This window comes from Emydura macquarii, unplaced genomic scaffold (genome assembly GCF_026122565.2).
Source record: "Emydura macquarii macquarii isolate MOO-44397 ecotype Brisbane River unplaced genomic scaffold, CSIRO-AGI_Emac_v2 contig_3249, whole genome shotgun sequence".
In the NCBI taxonomy this organism is placed as follows: Eukaryota; Metazoa; Chordata; order Testudines; family Chelidae; genus Emydura; species Emydura macquarii.
Genome location: NW_027133386.1, coordinates 229,531 through 245,603, shown reverse-complemented (window position 1 = coordinate 245,603; position 16,073 = coordinate 229,531). Strand labels below are relative to the sequence as shown.

The 16,073-nt window shown below is 44.2% G+C and overlaps 1 pseudogene; it reads right to left on the bottom strand.

Annotated features, from left to right (window-relative positions):
* Positions 1-5,692: 5,692 nt before the first annotated feature.
* LOC137142793 (uncharacterized) lies at positions 5,693-10,308 on the bottom strand (annotated as a pseudogene).
* Between the last annotated feature and the right edge of the window lie 5,765 nt (positions 10,309-16,073).

The window sequence follows — 16,073 nt, the reverse complement described above, 5'->3', positions numbered from 1 at the left end:
CAATGCACAAAGCAGGAATTCACAAGTGGCCTTGTAAATATTATGTACCTAGTAGTTAAAGAAATAGTATGAGGAGTGATGTGTGATGAGCTTGCAGGGGGCAGCTTTGCTTGCTAGCACTTTTTCTAGTGCATGGATAGTCCAGGGATTGGTCCACAAAATCAGTAAGCCAATCACAGAGCGTGTGATGAAATGTAGACTGTAACGCACGTGTGTTAGTCTGTTTTAGACTGTGTGTGTAATCTGATTTACTAGGATGTACCCTAACCCCCACGCCATACACCTGGGCCTGATCACCTTAGCCATAGCATCATGAGATGCCAATAAAGAAACATCAGAGCCGAGTCTGGGTTTGAACTGAGTTTCTGGATTCCAGAGGACTGGATGAATCGAGTGGAAAAGGTCTTGGAGGAAATCCCACCAGAAGGGAGGAATAGGTCTCTCTTATCAGATCCTGATAGTGAGAGACAGATCACTTTGGAAATCTGACTTTGGCTGAACCAGAACAATGGTCCATCCATTCTGGCATCCGTTCTGCACAGGGGACCAGAAAAATTGTCCCTCTAGTCCTGTATCCCTTCTACATACGTCACCAGATCAATAGTTCACCTGTCCCTGCACGCCTTCTATATGCCGGACAAGAAAAAGATAAATGGTCCCTCTAGTCCTGTATCTCAACTACACAGTGGATCAGAGCAATGATTGCTCTATTCCTTTAGGCTTTCTATCACTGGAAAACACCATTGGTTCATCCCATCTGAAATCCTTACCCCCATACACTGCATCTGATCAATGGTCCATCTGTTCCTATAGTCATACTATGTACCTGCTAAAAACAAGCATCCATCTAATCTTATATCCTTCCTACATAACAGATCAGAGTTACTGGGACAGTTCTGTATCCTGTCTACATACTGGGTTAGACAGCTGGTCCCTCTAGTCCTGAATCCCTTCTAGATATCAAATTAGACCAAAGGTCCCTCCAGTTCAGAAATCTTTCTCCAGACAGTCAACCTTTACATGGGAAATTACACATAAAAAAAAAAAGCAAAACACCATGTTGGAGCAGTTCTGCAGGCAAGAGTTTGACTATTCCTTTCCACCGCCTGTTGGGCAGGTAACGTGAGATGGCAGGCGTTGAGACACAGGAACAGAGAGGTTGGAAAGACCGCCTAGTTGCTATTATTACATGAATGTGAGTGCTCTCAGTGACAGTATTTCCAGGGCTCGCCATACCTCATGCGTTACGCTAAATGGACCCACTCAGATTGCTCCAGGAGCCCTTTGTTAATGGAGATAAATTGGTATCCCAGAAGCTGTAGCCATGACGTGGGGTGCACAACGGAAGTTAAGAAGCTGGGTCTACTAGTGAGGCCGTGAGACTGGGGCTTGAGAGTAAAACTGCAACATTTTTCGCTCTGCATTTTTTGGAAGAAAATGTAGATTCAGCAACACTGAATTGTTTTGCAAATTCATGTTGATTTCACCAAATTCCTTCAGTAAAAAACATTAAATAAATTCCATTTTTTTTACTTTCTTGTTTGTTTTATTTTTCTCTGATGTCTGTTATATTAATTTTATATCGTACATATATTTAATATCAGACACCTACAATACTTAAGAGTGTTAAATATTCTAATATCCTAACATTATAATCCAAACCGAACGATTTTCCTTGTCTAAACTAAACAACTTGGCCAAACTTTTCTATGGTTCTGAATCAACCTGGGTGTCAGGATCACGTCACGTACATTGATTATTGAACCTACCACTTCCCACCATCCTGCCACAGAAAGTGTGCTGAAATCCTCTCGTGTCCGCTATGAGACCTTTGTCCTGACTGTAGCATCCAGGATTTTTATCCCCAATTCAAAATGTCCCTTATTCTCTCTGAAATACATATGAATTTTACACAGCCATCCTTTCTTTAACGCCTTTCAAATTCAAAGCAAGGTCCAGCACTGGTATCTTGTTTACGTTTATATCTCTATCCATGTCTATATCTAAATACAGAGATGCTGCTTCTCATGCTACTCTGGCTAGGCTGCTAATTAATCTCATACTACCTTGCTGAGAGGTAGCACAAGTTTATGTACATAAGCAGGGGAATCACATCCGGAGCTCACCATGTAGAGCTACCCTAAGAATCATAGATTCTTAGGCCAAAAGGGATCCGTGTGGTCATCTAGGTGGAACTCCTGTATAAGACAGGCCAACGCAGTTCTCTGAATTAATATCCCTTTGAACCAGAGCAGGTCTTTTAGAAAAACATCCCGCCTTGATTTAAAAATGGTCAGTGATGGAGAATCCACCTCGACCCTCGGTAGCTTGTGCCAATGGTTCATGTCTCTTACTGTTAAAAAGCCACACCTCCGTTCTAGCCTGAATTTGTCTCGCTTCAACTTCCAGCCGTTGGGTCTTGTCTGACCTTTGTCTGCTATATTGAAGAGCTCAGGATCAAATTTCTGTTCTCCGGGTAGGTATTTATCGAGTGTGATCAGTTCATCCCTCAATGTTCTCTTTGATCAGCTAAATAGATTGAGCTCTTTGAGTCTATTGCCGTAAGGCAGGTTTTCCAAGCTTGTGTCATCCATCAACCTTCTCTCTTCAGCACGGCACTCCCTAGAACCATTGTGGAACATTTGGGTCTTCACTGATTGGGAGGGTAAAGCGCCCACTTCTGAGTCCCCCCTTCCACCCCAGTCACTGCAACACATTGTCCCCTAGAGACATGTTGGGGCACAGTGACTCCAAGGGGAGAGTGCCCTCAAAGGTGTCATCCACACCGCTATCTGCGGCCCTGGGGTTGTTCTTTGAATGGGGCTGGCTTAGCCCATCCTCGCTTTAGTGAGACATCTGGTGGGAACACTATGAAGAAAGAGATGCTATGGGAGAGTCCACTGCTGTTCTTTCATTGTCTCGTTTCGTTCCGTGGGTTCTCCGAGATACCCTCCTGGGGACCCCGGAACTGGAATCCAAATGGAATAATTGTCTCCCAATTTATTCCCAAATATCTATGCCGATCTCCGCAGTCAAACCGTGACCGTGGTGGGAAGCCATTTCTCCTCTCTGTGCTTGAGCTTGCCCCTGTATAAGTTGGAGATAATAATATTTATACATCTCGCAGGGATAACAATACGTATCGTGATCCTTTAAGCAGGATCTGTTAGAAATAACCAAACAGGTTGTCCCGGGGGAGGATTGGGGAGACAGAACCCTTTATTGCCTGCTCGTTCCACCTTGACACCACGAGTGAGCCACAAGGGGGTTACTTTACAATTCTTTTATCCATACCAGTCTGTAAGTGTATACATTTCCAGCAACTTCCCATAGACCCTGATTTGGTGACATTGACACCTATAAAATGAATATTAACGACTACATGATGAATATAATTATACCCGCCCCTGTTTGTTGTTTACAGGATTACCGTACCGAGGGCAGGCACATCACCTTAAAACCTCTACATTTTACACTAACATTCGTTGCAGTAAAGGCATGCTGGGGGGAGAAGGAAGATAATGCTTCCTTCCCACCAAAAGGCCTTGCGCAGGAATGGCGATAGACTCATCCCCTGCACAGATGGCCAGGAAGGGAGGAGAAGAAGAGAGATAACTGACTAACTAGAATTCACACCAATTAACAGAAACACGGTTTACCCGTGCCTTGACCCTATTCCCTGTAGCTTAGGCCTGGCCTCTTGTCCAGCTTTTAACTCTTTACTCTCCTACAAGATCAGCCTGTGTCAATACATGGGTGGGAGACCTTCCAGGTGCAGCGGAAGGGTTGTGAAGTATCATGACTGTCTGCAACGTTCTTTGAGATCCTGAGATAAAAGCTGGTTTAGGGAGCAAAAAGTATGATCATTCTTATGGGATCTTAACTTTTCTTGTTCTGCAAATTATGATTTCTTGTGCTTGAGCTACTCCCTTGGGGGAATCACACAGAGCTCTAGGATGTCCTGATAACTTCATTCTTCTAAAGGGTGTAAGGGCAAAACCACACACTTTATTCCAGTGCAAACTGGGCAACCAGATCCCTTTAGGCCGTTTTGGCAATCTCACCCCAGGTATCCATCATGCTCACAGACCCTCCCAGTTCTGTCCGTCTCACCTGCACAGCAGTCAGAAGGGAAACATCCATTCATCCCAAAGGGGGAGATATGGGACTGTTCACCCATGTAAGAATTCAGCTCCTCACCCCTGCGTTGTTCGCCTCCCTCCCACATCTGCCAAACGTGGAAAATAATGTCTGCCTGGTATATTTAGGCTGAGGTTTGCAAACGCATTTTGATGGGAATTCACATGCAAGTCTCTGTCAGCTCTGAAAATCTCAGACTCTGTGTTGAAGAGACCCTATCACAGAGGGTTCACCTGATCTCAGTTGAGGCCAATCGTTGCTAATAGTTCTGCAGAAAAGGACCTGGGGGTTACAGTGGATAAGACGTTGGAGTCAGCAGTGTGCCCTGGTTGCCAAGAAGGCTAATAGCTGACAGCATATTGGGCTGCATTAGTAGGAGCATTGCCAGCAGATGGAGGGAAGTGATTATTCCCCTCTATTCAGCACCTGTGAGGCCGCATTTAGAATATTGTGTCCAGTTTTGGGCCCCCCACTACAAAAAGGATGTGGATAAGTTGGAGAGAGTCCAGTGGAGGGCAACAAAAATGATGAGGGGGCTGGAGCACAAGACTTATGAGGGGAGGCTGAGGGAACTGGGCTTGTTTAGTCTGCAAAAGAGAAGAATGAGGGGGGATTTGATAGCAGCCTTTAACTACCTGAAAGGGCGTTCCAGGGAGGATGGAGCTAGGCTGTTCTCGGTGGTGGCAGATGGCAGAACAAGGAGCAACGATCTCAAGTTGCAGTGGGGGAGGTCTAGGTTGGACATTAGGAAAACGTTTTTCACTAGGAGGGTGGTGAAGCACTGGAATGGGTTACCTAGAGAGGTGGTGGAATCTCCATCCTTAGAGGTTTTTAAGCTGCAGCCTGACAAAGCCCTGGGTGGGATGATTTAGCTGAGGTTGGTCCTGCTTTGAGCAGGGGGTGGGACTAGATACCTCCTGAGGTCCCTTCCAACTCTAATCTTCTATGATTCTATGATTCTATAATACTAATGAATTATTTGCAGGACAGTGAAATGATTAGTCTGTATTTTCCCAGAGACATTGAATTAGGGGACACTACAGTGTGGTTTGTGGGTAATGCAATGAAAACCCAACCAGCTCTGCAACTTGGGGAGACAGGGTGGGATCCACCTTACTAGACAGGAAAGGTAACTATTGATAAGTGTAGACCCAGTTTCATATTTTGTTTTGCTTTGTAACCATGTGTTTCCACCACTCCTCCCGTGTTTAAACCTGAAATAAACCTCTTTTTGGTTTATTGTACGTGCTCACAAGCGCTATGTGGTATGCGGGAGCGCTGGTTTAAGGTGAAACTGGGATACACAGCATATCTGGCTACAGAGGATCGGGAATTTCTGTGAGTAGCCAGTGTTGGGGGAATGATTCAAAGAGGCTTAAGGACTGGTGGTAACCTGCAAGGCGAAGTTAGAGCTGGCGTGGCTGAGAGGAAAGTGTTTGAGTGGCTGAAAGGTGGATGGTATCATGAGCTGGAACCCAGATATCACATGAAAGACTCCTGCTCATTGAAGGCAGGGGGTAACAAGGTGACCCACAATCCTCTCCCTCCCTGTTCACCTCTTGAGAAGAAATACATTTGAGGTGATCGCCCGCCTCAGGGCTTTATTGATATCTTTGCTTCTCAAGCTGCAGATAATGGGGTTTAATGTGGGCATCACCACAGAGTAGAACAGGGCCAGGAATTTGACACTCTCCGGGGAGTAGGTGGACCTGGGTCGCAGATACAAGGCGCATGCGGAGCCGTAGAACAGTGTGATGACCATGAGGTGGGTGGAGAAGGCTTTGCGTCTGCCTTGGGATGACGTGATCTGCAGGATGGTGGAGATGATGTGGATATACGACCCCAGGATCAACAAAGAAGGGATCAGGGTAATTAACATCCCGGCCACAAAGACAGCAATTTCATTCATGGAGGTGTCTCCGCAGGCCAGGGTCAAGAGGGGAGGAATGTCACAGAAGAAGTGGTTGATCTGGTTGGGCCCACAGAAGGGCAGGGTGAAGATGAGTGAGGTCTGCCGAAGGGAGAGCAGCAAACCACTGACCCACGAGCCCGCCACCAGCTGGACACACCGTTGCTTGTTCATGAGGACCACATACCGCAGAGGGTTACAGATGGCTAAGAAGCGGTCGTACGCCATGGCAGCGAGGAGGAAGCATTCGGTGGGAGAGTAGGAAGTACAATTGGGCAGCACAGCCCTTGAAAGAGATGGTTCTGTCCCGCGAAAGCAGGTTCTCCAGCATCTTGGGGACAGTGACTGTGATGTAGCACATGTCAACCCAGGACAGGTTGGAGTTGAAATAGTATATGGGGGTGTGAAGGGCCGGGTCAAGCCAAACTGAGACACTGCTGAGGATATTCCCCATCAACGACACCATGTACATGACGAAAGTCACCACAAAGAGAAAGTTCTGCATGCGTGACAAACCCCACCGTGACAAACCCAGTAGTCTGATTTTTTATCTTCCCTGTGCCTGACGAGAGAAACACATTGAAAAAAATAACGAACATGGTCACTCTCATCCAACACCAGACTGAGTGACGGATTATTACTCTGATGATGATGAAGTTGATGATTTATAGTGTGTACGCAATATTCTAGGAACATTTCACCAACTTTAAAAATATTGTTCCAGTTCATGGCTTTTGTAAAAGGAAATCATGCCTCGCCAATCTATTAGAATCCTTGAGGGTGTCAAAAAGCATGTGGACAAGGGTGATCCAGTTGATTTAGTGTACCTGGACTTTCAGAAAGCCTTTGACAAGGTCCCACGCCAAATGCTTTGAAGTAAAATAAGCAGACATGGGGTAAGAGGGAAGGTTCTCTCGTGGATCAGTAACTGGTTAAAAGACAGGAAATAAAAGGGTAGGAGTAAATCTCTCCTCATACAGAAGCTGTTCCACTCCCCTGATCATTTTTGTTGCCCTTTTCTGTATCTTTTCCAATTCTAATATATCGTTCCTTAAGAGTGGGGGCAACCAGAATGGCAGACAGTATTCAAGATCTGGGTGTCCCATGGATTTATATCATGGCATTATGATATTTTCTGTCCCTTTCCTAATGATTCTTAATATTCTGTTAGCTTTTTTGACTGCACACTGAGCAGATGTTCTCAGAAAATTATTCATGATGATGCCAAGATCTCTTTCTTGAGTGTTAACAGCTAATTTAGACCCCATTATTTTGTATGTAGAGTTGGAATTCTGTTTTCCAACGTGCATTTCTTTGCACTTATCAACTCTGAATTTCATTTGCCATTTTGTTGCCAAGTCAGTCACCCAGTTTTGTGAGATCCTATTGTAATTCTTCAGACAGCTTTGCTCTTAAGTACCGTGAGTAATTGTGTATCATCTGCAAACTTTGCTGCCTCACTGTCTACCCCTTTTTCCAGATCATTTATGAATAAAGTTTACTTCTTGCTGAATCATCCTTCCAGATGTAGAGGCAATTGTCCCGGTCCCTTAAAGAATTCCTAACACATCTGTAATGACTCCTGACCTTAACGTACTGTCTTGGTACCAGAACCAATTACAATATGTATTTTATTATGTGAAAAACTATTTGCTTTTCTGTAGCTGTTGCCTTTAACCATATCAATGCACCCTAGAAACATTAGGCCTCCTCATAGCACCGCTGGGCGGTAAGAGAGTACTGTACAGCTCTTCTGAAATCTTTGCAAAAGTATCTGTTAAGATCATCTTGTTTCCCTTTCAGTCTAATCATGTCACCCACCTCCCCATGCCTGCTGCTCTGTTTTAAGTCTGTTTCCGTGTCAGCCTCCAGCATGCTGGCTCTGTATCTTCAGCTAACCTGACCATTTCCCTCCCTCCCTTTCAGCTCAGGGCACCTTTTTAACCCCTCAGTCTTTTGATCTCATCCCTATCCTCCAGGAGATAAAAACATCCTAACCTGGGTGGTGCTAGCACGTACATTCATCCCCCAACTGATGTCCCCGCCCATTGTTTGAAGCAGTTACCAGGGAGGGTGGTTTATCTGTCTCATTGTTTTACCCTTCCTGAGTTCCTTACCATTCCGCTTTACCGTCTCGTTTGATGTAACCGTGCATTGAGTCTGGAAGAAACATAGACTTGAACAGGGAAACCAAGTCATACACAATATTTCTCAGATCTAATACAGACATTTCCCCAGTTTGTCACACATTGATGATGACAAAGCCCTGGCTGGGATGATATAGCTGAGGTTAGTCCTGCTTTGAGCAGGGGGTTGGACTAGATACCTCCTGAGGTCCCTTCCAACTCTAATATTCTATGATTCTATGATAATTGCATCATAGAATTTCTATCTATTTAGCCCTCCAGTCTAAATCAACCATAAACAAGATAAGAATCAGTCCTCATTGCACTCCAATAGATCAAATAATTAATTACCAAATTACACATCTTCTAGCAGAGACTGCACAGACAGCCTGGTCCCTTTTAAATAGCTCACTGGTTGGGTAATGAGTGCTCCTCCAGACAGGACTACAGACAAGACTGCATGTTGCACTAAACATCACAGCATGCCTGGTTTTCTGTGATCGGAGAAAGCATCCCGCCAGGTGGAAAACTACCAAACGTGGACAAGCGAATGCTACTGAATCCTGGTCCTAGAATTCCACCCTCAGACCCTAAAGACGAGACGGAGAGAGATGAAGGGAGAAGATGAAGAGCTAGAGAAAATGTATGAATGATAAAAGTTAGATTCAATAATGGAAACTTTCGATAGTTCTATAGATAGAACAGCTTGTCAGCAAATTTAATTTTCACCGGGGAAGAAATTCCAATATTTCAACCTTTGCCTGCATTTCAGATTCTCACCTACATTACAAATGTTTAACTCCAAACTATAAGCGCAAAACTTATGTATAAACTGGAGTTGGATGGTGTAGTTTCCAGCGCAAGTAGATATACCAATACTAGCTCTGACCAAGGAAGGAAGATCAAATAAAAGAAGTGACACACAGTAAGCTAAATGTATTTATTTGACTTCATTAATTTTGCTACAAACATTATCTTCCTGCACATGAAAACCGTTTATACAACAGGATCATTAGATCCTGCACTCTCTGCTGTTTTTTTGCTTTGCCTGCCTATTTGCAGTTGTTACAGCTGCACAGTCGCAAGGCTTATTCCAGTGGCTAAAACTATGGGATGCCTGGCTGTAACTCACTGACCCAAAAGAAAATCAAAGTTACCAATCGTGTTTCACTGACTTGAAGCAATCTGAATTTTCTGCAGGGTCTTAAAATCCATACAGTGATAGAAAGCTTTGCTCAGGGCCTCCTTGACCTCTTTGTTTCTCAGGCTATAGATGAGGGGATTGAGCAGGGGTGTCAGGACAGTATAAAAGACAGAGAAGACTTTGTTAAAGTCTTTCAGCCTGTTGCTATGTGGAAGGACATACACGATCAGTATTGACCCATAGAAAATTGTCACCACGATGAGGTGAGAGGAGCAGGTGGAAAAGGCCTTTTGTCTCCCGGTGGTGGAAGGGATTCTCAGGATGGAGGTGATGATGTAAATATAGGATGTCACGGTTAATAGAAACGGAGGCAGTGAGCATACACAAGCCACAATGGACGTTAAAAGTCCGGTCAGATGAGTGTCGCTGCAGGAGAGTTTCATCACTGGGAAGGAGTCACAGAAGAAATCATCAATTTCATTGGGCCCACAGAAGACTAAGTTTGAGATAAAAACTGTTAATATAGTATTAGCCAGAAAGCCACTTATCCAGGAGACGGCAGCTAGATGGAGAGAGAGCCTGCCATTCATAAGGACTGCATAGTGCAGGGGTTTGCATATCGCTAGATACCGGTCGTAAGACATCGCAGCTAGGAGATAGCACTCTGCAGCTGCCAAGCACCCAAAGAAATAATATTGTGTGAGACACCCGTTGAATGAAATGGTTCTGTCCCCCGTCAAGAGACTGGCCAGCAGCCTGGGCAGGATGTTGGTGGTGTAGCAAGTGTCTAGGCAGGACAAGTTCCCCAGGAAGAAGTACATGGGGGTGTGACGGTGCCGATCCGCCACAATTAGCACAATGATGAGGATGTTCCCAGCTATGGTCAAAACATAGATCACTAGAAACAGTAGGAAGAGAAGAGGCTGCAGTCTGGGGAGATCCCCGAATCCCAGGATGATGAATTCTGTGATGGCTGTTTGGTTTCTCATTCTGGGTTCGACAGGGGGTTTAAACCTGGGGAAAAAATAAACGAAACTGTTAACGCAAAAGGAAACTTTGTTTCGTGGCAGTTCATTTTGTTTTGAGACACACCCAACCCTCCCAAAACCTTAAAAGCTTGGAGATGAGACGTCTCCTGCATCCCTAGCCTCTATTTTAGCCTCTTCAAACCTGTCCTCTGCTCTCTACCTGGCTTCCCATAGACTATTGAGTCAAGTTCAAAGCCCTGGTCCTTTTGTTTAATGTGCTCAATAGCCTAGGCCCAGAGCAGCTGGAAGAGATCCGGGTAAGCAGCACCTCCAGCAATGGGAGGTGGGGTATCTTTATCTGAGGGCTCACTTTCTGTCTCCTTTTAATGGTATGTTGTTGCAGACGACCGAGGGGGTTAGTAGGGAGTATTAGTCCCCTCCTTGGGGGCGGAAGTTTTACTTGGAGGTCTATAAGTGAGCAGTACGGGTCACCTAATGCTTTGTCCTGAGGCCCGTGGATGACAGCTGTGCGGCTGGCACCCCCGCCAGGGGAAAGCTCACCTGGGCAGGAGACAGAGCTGTCTCAAGAGACAGTTCCTGGGGGAATTCGTTCAGTGGGCTCAGACTCAGGACCATCACACACCTCACCACCATCTGCTCCAAATACAGGGTGCAGTTCTCTGGCCTGGCTTCTCCAACACAGAAACACAGCAGCGTTTACGTTTCAAAACAAATCTCCCCGAGCAAAACCCTGACAAACAAAACACTGCACCGCACTCAGTCCTCCCGCTGGGGAGAGGATGAGAGAGAACAGAAACGTTAGACACATCACTTAATGCACGACTCCAAGGGGCTCAGCTGTGACAGGGATGCGGGTGTTGAGAGCAGCTGGACAGAAGGGGACTGTATAGATCATCATATGGCATACTGCACTGTGAATAATACACTCCACAACTCCGTACGGCTTCTGTTCTTATCTCCGACAGATACTGAAAACCAGTACATACCCCAGTTTAATCAAACCCTCCCTTTCTCAACAGTCACCTACTGTAACAACACATCTGACCATTACACATCCCTTTGATTTGGAAAATGAAACGTCTTAACATTCTGGGGACTGCCATTAATATCTTGCATTTGAATGTGCATTCGGAATGACAGAGAGACACGGTGGGGGAGGCGATATCTGTGATTGGACCAACTTCTGTTGGTGAAAGAGAGAAAATTTTGAGCTTACACAGAGCTCTTCTTCACATCAGCTCGAAAACTTGCCTCTTTCACCAAGGGAAGTTGATCCAATACAGATGTTCTCTGTCCCACCTTTTGTCTTTAATAGCCTGGGACCAACAAGGCTACAACTACGCAGCAAACAACAAAGTTAGGAACTGCTTCAATCCAAAGCAGTAGCGGGGTGGGGACGGGATGATGCTTACCTGCAGGAAACTTCAGACAGGAAACAACGATCTCTCATTTCTGCAGGATTTGGTGGCTACATTTCAGTTCTTCCTTTTCATTTTTCTTCAGGGTACTGGATTCTCTTAGTAAAGAAACCTGCATCGCCGGATGGGCCATACAGGTACCACAGATTCAGCTGGAACATGCTCTTTCGCCTCTATTTATGAACTGCAGATGCCGCCTCAAAATTGTAGGTGTTGCAGGAGAAAGCGAGGTCTCCCCTGAGCCCACTTCTTAATGGCATTTTTAATTACTGAGTCTGGGGAGTCACATCTTCATGGACAGAACAAACAGCAGCTGAAGCAGTCAGCTTCCAAAACCCACTGGAAATAATTCTCTTTATACGTCCTGTATGGAATAATTACCCTGGAAGACTGAAATACATTTTTTATCTATTTTGAGCCAGATCCTGTATCACCCAAGACACATACGTAATAATTAATTTAAAGGAAAAGAAAACCGAAAGCAGAGTCTGCAGACCACACACTCACACACAGATAAAGAACAGTTTTAGTTTGCTGTCTGCTTTTTTAAACAAAACTCTTTTCACGCTCACATAATTATATGCCAACAATCAAGAGTGGACTTTGGATGAGGGGAAAGTCACATACGTTGAGTTCAGTGGTGTGAAGTTGAAGGTGAAAGATTTATTCCATTTACAAAAAATGTTTTCTTCTGTTCCATCTCTCAAACTGCCTTAGCCTAGAGAGAGAAGCCAGGACTCCTGCAGCCAAGATGACAGTAAGGGTCACACTAAGGTGAATTTAGAATAATGAGTTATAGACCAAATGAGGATGAGAGATGGTAGCTAGGTCGGTGGAAGAATTCTTCCGTCGACCTAGACAAAAACAGACTGGAAAAAAAACATACATTTTTACATTAACCATTGGAGCAATTTACCAAGGGTCATGGTGGATTCTTCATCACTGACAATTCTTAAATCAGGATTGGGTGTTTTTCCAAATGATATGCTCTATGAATTGTTTGGGGGGAGTTCTCTGGCCTGTGTTATGCAGTAGGTCAGACTAGATTATCATAATGGTCCCTTCTGACGTTAGAATCTATTAATCAAGTGTAAATCTACATTTACTCCTTTGATTTGACTTGTGTGACATAGAAAAGATTTTGCACGTCTTTCTGTAGCATCAGTCAAGACACAATGTGTCTGATTCTGATCTCAAGAAAGCATTTGATTAAACGGAAATTCTGAACATTTAAAATTGATATAAGCAAATGCTCTTTTTTTAAACACAATAAAATGATCACGCAGCAGTGAGTTCCACAAGTTTTATTAACTTTTTAAAAATCTGCCAGGCTCTTGGTTTTAGACCGACTGTGGCAGGGACCCCCTGGCTGGGGCAGCTCTGCCTTCACCTGCCCAGGCCTCCACAAGCTTCAGCCGGGCCCTGTCGAGACTCCCCGGCACCACCCTCACCCTTGGCTGAGACATACTTTCCAGTCTTCGCCAAGTCCTTCAGTCTCCCTGTTCCTCAGGTTCCCGTGTGTGAAATGACACAAGGCTTTGCTTTCTCCAAGGCATGTATGGTGCACTCAGACATTCCTATTTGATTTGCTCAAGTATTGCATGGGCAGGTGAGCTGGTCAGAAAACCAGATTTTTCATACATGAAACTTTGAACCATAAAAACCCAAAAACCAGTCTGTGCTCCACATTCTGCAGGAGTCAAATTTCTGTTTTCTCAGGCGAAGTCTTGGACGGATCCAGAATGAATTTTTTTTGTTTGTTTGTTTGTTTCATTTCAACAGAAAACGCAGTCTCCTTTCGGTTATTCAGTTTGAAAATCTGAAATTAAATGAGGTTTTTTAAGCTTGACAGACAATACAAATTTCCCAATTGGGAGTCCAAAATTAACATTTTATTTAAAAAGTAGGAATAACACTGGCAGTGGTGTTTTCCCTGGAATGTCAGGATTTTGGTTTGGGGGTTTTCTTTTTAGAAAAATGTATTTTTCTTAGCTAGGAAATTTTCTAGAAGAGTTTTCTGGCTGGCTCTAATCACAGGGGCCATGTAAGCACCTAGATATGGTCAGGGTGGTGTCTAGCTCCAGCCGTTTAGCTAGCCTTTGGGAAAGGAGAGCTGTGACACCTGAGCCTGAGCAGGAACCTTCATATATATCCAAGTCCACTTGCTGCATGGACAGATATGGAAGGAGATGCAATTTTGTGAGAAAATTCCATACAATAAAATCTATTTTAAAAAGGCAGAACAAGTGTTAAAATGAGTTGATTCCTTTAATCTCAAGCATGAGTTTTAAGGAGTCAAGGGAAAGGGGAAACTCACCCATTTCTCTTTCTTAATATTTTTCACTTTGTCACGTCCCTGTAAATCTGCAAAGGATGGTCTGATTTTCACCGCTGCTGAAGGGACTTGAAACCCCAATTTCACATCAGAAATGAACGGGAATTGAGATTGGGATTTACACAAGCGCACAGTGAAGTGAGGTGCCCAAGTGACATTTTACTACTATTTAGTGGTGTGCCTATCACCGTAACATCTACATACATCATTTGGCTAGAAACGTAAGAATCTGTATTCCAAAAAATCTTCCCTGACAAACCAAACCCCCCTTTGACAAAATGTTAAAGTAGCTCTAGAAGATGCAAATGGAGAAAGAATTATGGCAAGTGTTAATCTGCTGCTACTTTCTCAGGCTATTCTGCTGTTATTCTTAGCTCAGCCACTTTATGAACCCCTTCCCTGTTCTTCTGATGCACACTGCATGTTATAGCCTCTATGTTTCTCTCTGGTGTTTTCCTATGATGAAAATACATTTTATACTTATAAAATAAACAGCAGGATTTTATGTAGGGGAACAAGGCAATATGCCATGTTTATTGTGAATACAGAAATTTTAAAAAAACAATTGCCTACACACACACACACACACACACACAAGTTCTACGAAGATGGAGAATAGTTACTAGCCTAAGTTGCTTGTGCTAGTCCACTGGCCAGGTGGCTAAGACACAAGGGAGGGTGCATGGTTCTGCCGGTGTGCAACGATGCTCCTGGAGGATGATTGTAGAACCAAACCCAACATTTTTATTTTTTGTCTGCTTTTATGGGATAAGCTTTTATATTATTTTATGGGTTTTGCTTTGTTATGCTGCGTCTGCGTCTTGGTGTGATTAATAATCACCCATATTTTGCAAGCATGACCATTGTTCTTGTTTATTTTGTTTTTGTTTTTTGAGGTGGATCCCAGAGTCATCAGGGTAGGTATTTTTTGACTGTCTAGGTCGTAAACATTATTTTTACTTTTTGAACATTTGAGGCTGGCGCCTTTTTTGTTCCTTTCTGGTTTTACATACACGTATTACTTAGTTGTTTATTTACATATTAATTTTTTAACATTTATTTTAAATGTGTAATTGGAAGACAAGTGTTTTTGAGCAACAGTCACTTTTGTTTATTTAAAACATTTAGTACTACTATAAAACATTTTTATTTATCATTGAATGTTTCTGTTTCAGAACATTTGCTGATCTTACCTTAAGCAGTGCTCTAAAAACACGTTTACTTCAACAACAGCAACCGTTTCACAGGATGAGAACAGAATGGCACAGAGGATAAAGGAAGAGAAAGGGGCAGCTATACTGTATAATGGACACTAGGGGCAGCAAAGAGTGAGGGGGTGGGGCAAAGGCGACTATAACGCACAGAGATTACTCGATTTCATTAGCGGTTTCTTTGTGGATGCCGGCTGGTTATAGGGTGTCATGGCCATTATATGGCTACAAAGTTCGATGGTTGAGAAAGCCGCTGGTATTTTCCAGGGGAACCAGCAAATGGCAGCGTATGCTGAATTCTGATGGGCCCTTTATTTGTGCTGTCTGAGGCTTTCTTGTCCATTGCTATCCTGCATTCAGCCTTCTTGGGGTTTGCCTACAATGCAGCTAAACGTGCAGCTGGCCCATCTCAGCTTGGGCTAAGGGACTGTTTAATTGCAGGGTCCCAGAGCACCGGGGCTCACACCAGAGCAAAAAACTCTACATGGTATCTAAACATCCCCTGAGTCCGAGCCCCGATCAGCTGACATGGACCAGACGCAGGTGTTTGATTGCAGTCTAGACTTGGGAAGGGAAAACAAGGAAGAGAAGCCACCATCTCCATCTCTGACCTCATCCATGTTGTCCTAGTGAACCCCTTCCCCCCATGGATCAGGCCACGAAGGAGTAAAGACCAAAGGCTTGCAGTGTTGGACACACTGCCGTCCGGGGCCCCCAGTCACCCCACATCAGCAGGAGATAATGTGTGCTTGGCTGAAGCTCAAGGACACAATCCCTGTGCATTACACCTGTTGTACGTTA